The following is a 6,527-nucleotide window of genomic DNA, read 5'->3' as shown; positions in this document are numbered from 1 at the left end:
TGAGGCTTGAAAATTACATTCTCTAACATTGCTTTTGTTTCACGTTTTCTGGATTTTTGTCTATATCTTCCTTTATTAAGAGTGTTGTTTTTATAGGAGCTCATGAACTCTTAAAAGCTTCAAGAATTAGTCCAGTAAATTCTTTCCTATTTTTGCCTTTCAGACAATTCTTTCAAAATGTCTGAGCCAATTTTTGTTTGGGTGATGTTCTGGAGAGCTATGTGTATGCATGCTAAAATTGATAACACAAAAAGCAAAGGTCTTAAAGATGTTCTTCCAAGTCTTTTATTTGGATTAAGTAAGTTACTAAGTACACACGTCTGGTCAAGCATTCTTCTGCTCACCAGAGCTTGACATGACACATCTGAATGTCATGAAAGTAAAAATAAAGTATTTACAGTGTTTACTGGGCTATACTTGTTACAAAATCCTGAAGAGTTTTTCTAAAGCAACCTATAAACAAGGAATCATTATTAAAAATGGTTCTTTGTGAAATACTGTTGTAGTTTTGATCATGGCTAGCAGCCAGACACTGCAATAACTGCGCACTCACCTTTCCGCCTCCTGGGGATGGCGGAGAGAATTAAAAGAGTAAAGGGAAAAGAGACTAAGGGGTTGAGATGAGAACCATTTAATAACTAAACTAACATAAGCTTGAAAATAATTATGATTATTATAATATATACAGATAAGTGATACACAGTGATACTCCTCACCATCCCATGACCATGGCTTAGCCCATTCCTGGCTCACAATCCCAGAGCAGGGAGAGTGCCAAAATCGCACTCCCAGAACACAGATAACAGCCTGAGTGTGCGGGAGACTGAGACAACTCTGAGAGAGGGATGACCTAGAGGGAGACAACCCAGAGCAAGACATGACCTGGAGCAAGAGAGGATGACTTCCGTCTGCTCCCTAATCTCTATACTGGGCATGCTGTGCATGATATGGAATAGACCATCAGCCAATTTTGGTCTTAATCCTAAACCTGAGGTGAGATCCTAGGCTAGTGACTGGGGCTGTGCTCCCTCCCAGCTTCTCCTGCCCCTGCAGACACGGGCACAGCAGAGATGCTGGAAAGTCCCTGAGTGTCCTGGCAGCAGCTATAAACATCAGTGTGTTACCAGCCGCATTCTCAGCACAAACCCAAACACAGCCTCACACTAGCTGCTATGGAGAAAGTTAACTCTGTCCCAGCTGAAACCAGGACAATTACAAAGCATTTTCTGATTATTTTTTCCCCCTGTTAGATGTATTTACAGTATTATTCAATTTGGGGGTTTTTTGGCCACTGTTGCTTTAACTGCAGTGATAACGCTACTGACAAGCTAAACTGGGGTAGAGCTGTTTGCAAATTACAAGTAGTTCTGATACGAAATCCTACTTAGTGACCTTGTATAGTAAGAGTATTTTAGCTGTGAGTCATTTTTGCCTGATAACTAACTCTGTGAGGATTCAGTTTGTATATATAAAAACTTTTGCCAGACTTGTATGGAATTCAGTTTCTCAATGCAGTTTCAAAGGTTAGAAGTGTATGGTCTGTTTGCCCATATATCTATATGCCTAAAAGACTTGCATCTTAATAGTATACTACTATACTACACTAGTGTGCTACTAATGATAATACACTAATTGTAGTTTCTAATCTGTTTAGAGTAGGTAGGGAATCTGGAGTTTGCATACAACATGTGAGATGGCTTTTTAATTCACTGTTATGTTTTATTTGATTGTTTTCTTTTGGACCAAGTAGGACTGAAGTAATTTGCTCTAAGGTGAGTTAATTGTTTGAAAGACTCTGGTTTTGTTGATGCATTATGGGAAGGTGGTGTTGTCTGTTTGACTGCCATTAATTTTGTGGAGTGCCTGCTACCGCAGACTGTGGTGTGTTCGTTTTGTTGTGGCCATGCAGTGTGTAGATTCATAAAATGCATACGTGGATTACAATTTTTACACGCAAGTTATAGCACAAGAAGCTTTCTGATGCAAGAAGGGAAATTGCTGTTCTCCATTACTTTGAGGATGTGAAAATGAATCTTGGGGATTTTTCTGTCTTACGTATGTTTGTGGATGCATTCCAGATCTGCACGGACGTGAAAGGTAAGCAGCAGTTTTCTTCTGCTAACAATTGCTACCTCCTTGTAGCTCATATCACAGCCTTTTCCTGTGTCTGAACAGGACTAATAGTAGGAGTAAAACTCTTAACGTAATTTGTTTTTGTAGTCTGACATATCCTGATAATGTCTTATTACATGAGATTCTGTGGGAAGAGAGATGCTCGTCTTAACACTGTATGAAGACCAAAACTTGTCCTTTTAGATAGGAGCCTGATCCGGTATTAAGACAACATGTCCTTGATCGTCTTGCATCCAGATATCCCCATTTCCTAAAAGATTGCCTTGCTTTTCAACAAGCCATGATTGGTGAAATAAAAATGTACAATTATAAAGTGTCATGGACTAAAATCTAATGTGAGTTTGTTGCTTTGCCTAAAAAGCAACTTTGTAGTCCAATGTGATGCCTGCATTGGGAATTCAAATTACATTATTATTTTCTCTAATAACAATTCCGCGACATTCTACTCAGTGAAGTGGGTCTGAGAGCAGAACATGTTGGTAAATGCTGATGGCCCCTCATCAGTTTGAGGCAAATGTTGTACAAAAATGTACTCCATTTATATTTACCTCTAAAATAAAATGTATTTAAAGGAGTTGAGGAGAAAGGAAAAGGGAAAGCATGTTTACTTCAGGCAGTAACATCTGAAATTTGAAACAAAGAAAATGGCTAAACAAAATAATTGGTAAAAACTATTTCAGTAAAGCCAGAAAATGTGCTGGATATTAGTTGCTGGGTCACGGGTTCTATGTAGACTGCTCCTGAAGTGACAATTACCTGTGGAGGAGGAAGAAGGAATACAGGGGAGCCTGACTGTTGTGATGCCACCAAAGTATAAATTCATAAATGTAACCCAGATTGTAAAGCTGTGGGAAGCAGAAAGCAACAGCTGAAGGAGAGTGGGTGGGCCTGGATCTTGCTCTCCAGGTGACTGTTGCTCTACAGCTAATTACTGCTGATCTTTATGGCCTCGACCCACTGAGTTTAGTAAAAAACTTCTACAGATCTCACAATCCTGTCCTGTAATGTCAGTCTTCAGCTCTGTGTTTGGAATAGATTGTGTGTACTCATGTTGCAATTTATATGGCTTGTTTTTAAATGTCATGACTACTTTTTGTCAGTCTGCATTAGAAGAATGTCCTTTACATAAGCATTTGGAGTGTGTGGTTACATGTAACATCCAGTCTAAGAATCTTCCAGTTGTATTTTTCCCTTGTTAGATTTTTTTTTTCTTTATATAGATTTACCTCTCTAAAGAGATGGGGACGAGTGTGCTGTCCTGTCTTTCAGAACAGGAAGCTCTAAGTGCTGGAGAACTGGTTAAACTGATGTCAAAGGGATCTCTCTATTCAATTCTCTCTTAGCTTTTCAGTGCAGATGTTTGCAGTCTGGTGCTAATGGAGCAGCCTGTGCTGTTGCTTGGATTATTTCATTTCATTCTGGTGCTGGACTTTATGTTTGTTAAGTTGTATGCAATTCTTCTTGGCCCAATCATGCAGCATGGCCAGGTTACTCTGAAGAGTGGCTCATCTGTCCACTCAGACTACCTCTTCTCCCCATTTGGTGTCATCTGCAAATTTGGTGAAGATTGATTCCATCTCGCTGTCCAGATGATTTATAAGAATACTGAGTAGTACTGGACCCAGTATCAACCCCTGAGAAGCTCAGTTCACGACCAACTCCTAATTCAGCTTTTAGCCACTAATTAATTCACTAAAAATGGCAGAAATCCTCTGAGAATATGAGGTTTCCATGCTGTATTAAATCACTGATATTAAGTCTGGGTCTGTCTGTTTGCTGGTGTTTGTAAAGAGGTGGTGAAAATGATTGCTTTGTGTCATATTCAGGCAGTTCAAAGTTAGTTTTGGAGGACTAGGGGAGCAATTCTTACCTGGTGTTTGAGATCACTGGTTGACATCCCAGCAAAACCATGGAACTTTTATCAGTTCTTTATATTAGCACAAATAACTGCAATGGGTTATTGGTTGTGAAATATAACTTTTCTTTATTTCTGCAGTAGTATGTGTTTTCAAACTTTATGTGCATATGTACTAATGAATCACTTATGAACTGCTTTCATCCCTATATGTTACTGGCTAAACCTCTTCACCTTCTTGGTTTGACTGCAAAACTTTTCAGGGATGCAGTAGGCACTGTCGATGTAAAATATGTTAGGAATAGATTTACTGTGTTTTTCTGTGTCTTCTAATGTAGCCTAGCAGCTGGAAGCCCAGAGAACTGGGACCAAGTGACCAGACATCCATTCCTGTGCTGGCAGGTGGCAGCTGCCAACAGCTGGTGATTCTGTCCCACCCATGCAGTGAAGTTTCGTAGCCACTGGACCATTTGAAGAGGTACTTCTTTTGCTTCTGATTTGCTTGCCCTGTATTTTAAATAGCAGCTTGTCTCCAAACAAGTGTAAAAATCAGTTCAGATGTGGTCTTTCAGAATGTTTAGTGTTGACCTCCCTTTAAGCTTCCTACTAGTAGAAGGAATTGGAGCATTTTCAGTCTCTCTCCCTAAGTCTGACTGGATGAATAACTCTGAGATGTTTCCCTGAGAAGTTACATAACTAAGCACCTTCTTTCTTAACAAAATGCAGCCCTTCTTACAAGTGCACGCACACTCCTTCCCAGAAGCACTGCCATTGCTTGATATGTTTTATTTCTCTGTGCTAAAAGTACGTTTGCTTTTTTTTAGTTGCTGTTAAATTGTATTTTTCTGCAGAGATTCTTAGATTTTGTTTGCAAGTTCAAATTCCATTGCTCTATGCCAAAATAATTATGTTACAATGTTTTCAAAGACACTGATGAATTATATATCCCAAATTAAATTTCATTCACAATGCCAGAAAACAATTTTGGTGTCCAGGTGACAGTCTGTTTAAGCACAGAGCATTTGAATTACACCTTGTCTAGCTTGTAGGTAGAGGATTTTCATTGACAAAAAGCTGATCCCAGCCATTCTGAGCTTTATTAAGGTCTTCTGTAGATAATCTCAAGGCTGCTCTTACTTATGGCTATGTCTTGAAGTCAAGCCAGCCCCTTTCTAGCTGTAAGACTGAGAAGACACCATTGTCCTATACCTTGCAGAGGTGTCTTTTTGTTGTTGTTCTTATGGAATTGCAACAATACACTGACAAGTTCTAAATTGTTTGTGGAATAATTTAGTGTAATAATTATTAAACAGTATCAGTCCTAGTGCAGACTTCAGGGCATTCCTCAGTATCTATACTTATCTCTTCTGTGGGATAGGATGCTTACCCAGTGAGCAAAAAAAAGCCACGAAAGCCCCATTCTTCCACTAGATAGTCATGGTAGTTTTGCATCAAGAGTAACAGTAGAGGTAATTCAGAGGAAACTTATTTTTTCTTGTTATTGTCTGTCATTAAAATATTTCAATAAATATTAAAAGAACATTGTCACTTTTCACTCAAAATCAGAAAGAAAAAAGTTAATAATAATAACTACGGGGGGTGGGGACTGTTACAGAAGCCAGTGATATATTCTCTGATTCTTTAAATAGAGTAGCCACATTGCTCTGTTTATTCACACCATGTTTTTATAAGTGTACATTTCCTATTTTTGATTGCCCTAATAGACGAAAACCAGTTGTTTATTTTTCCAATGGGCAATGTCTTTGTACAGTAGAGCCAAAAGGAGAAGTATTCCAATATTGTTGACCAAAGCTGTATAATCCAATCAGCTTCCTTCAGCTTGACTGTGGTAGTCCACGTTACAGTTATACAGACATATTTAGAGCCCACTTTTCCAAAAGATACATGAAGTCATCTTGGTTTCGCTAAAACCAAGTCAGAGGTACTTCACTAAACAGTTTTCCACATGTGCATGAGATCTCTCTGTTGTAAGGCGGCACGAATGGCTAGGAATGTGAGATGAGCTGCCTGTGCCTCAAGAATAAGCATGTACCCCATCAGTCCCTCTCATGTCTTGGTTGCTGTCAAATGAATACAATTTCTGAGGAAAGAAGAAGAGCAAGCTCTACCATGCCCGATATTGTCAGAATTCTTTGCACAAAGGTAATGATCCTGACTCCTAAAAATCTAGAGTTTAAAATAATTGTGAGTTTTAATAAACCTCAACATACTTTTGAGTGTTCCAAGGGTGTTTCAAGCCTTTTGATACTCAAGGACATGCGACTCAGATTATATTTTTGAAATTTTACCTTGAAGTGAGAGCTGTAGACTCCCCTTCTATTCCCTATCACTGCCTTTTTCAGGGAATCCTGAATTCTTGCATCATTGCAGGCTTTTAGGAACTGATGCCTTCAGAAAAACAACAAACATGAGACTCTCAGAGCTAACAATACCGGTAATGTTGTGTAAACACAGTCATTCACCAGCAGTGAACTGTGTGAGCACCATGAGAATAGTTAGGTTTGTATGTTTAGGTAAA

This window comes from Pterocles gutturalis, unplaced genomic scaffold, assembly GCF_000699245.1.
Source record: "Pterocles gutturalis isolate BGI_N339 unplaced genomic scaffold, ASM69924v1 scaffold3804, whole genome shotgun sequence".
NCBI classification, from domain to species: domain Eukaryota; kingdom Metazoa; phylum Chordata; class Aves; order Pterocliformes; family Pteroclidae; genus Pterocles; species Pterocles gutturalis.
The sequence above is the reverse complement of the archived record's forward strand: the minus strand, read 5'-3'. Positions refer to the sequence as shown.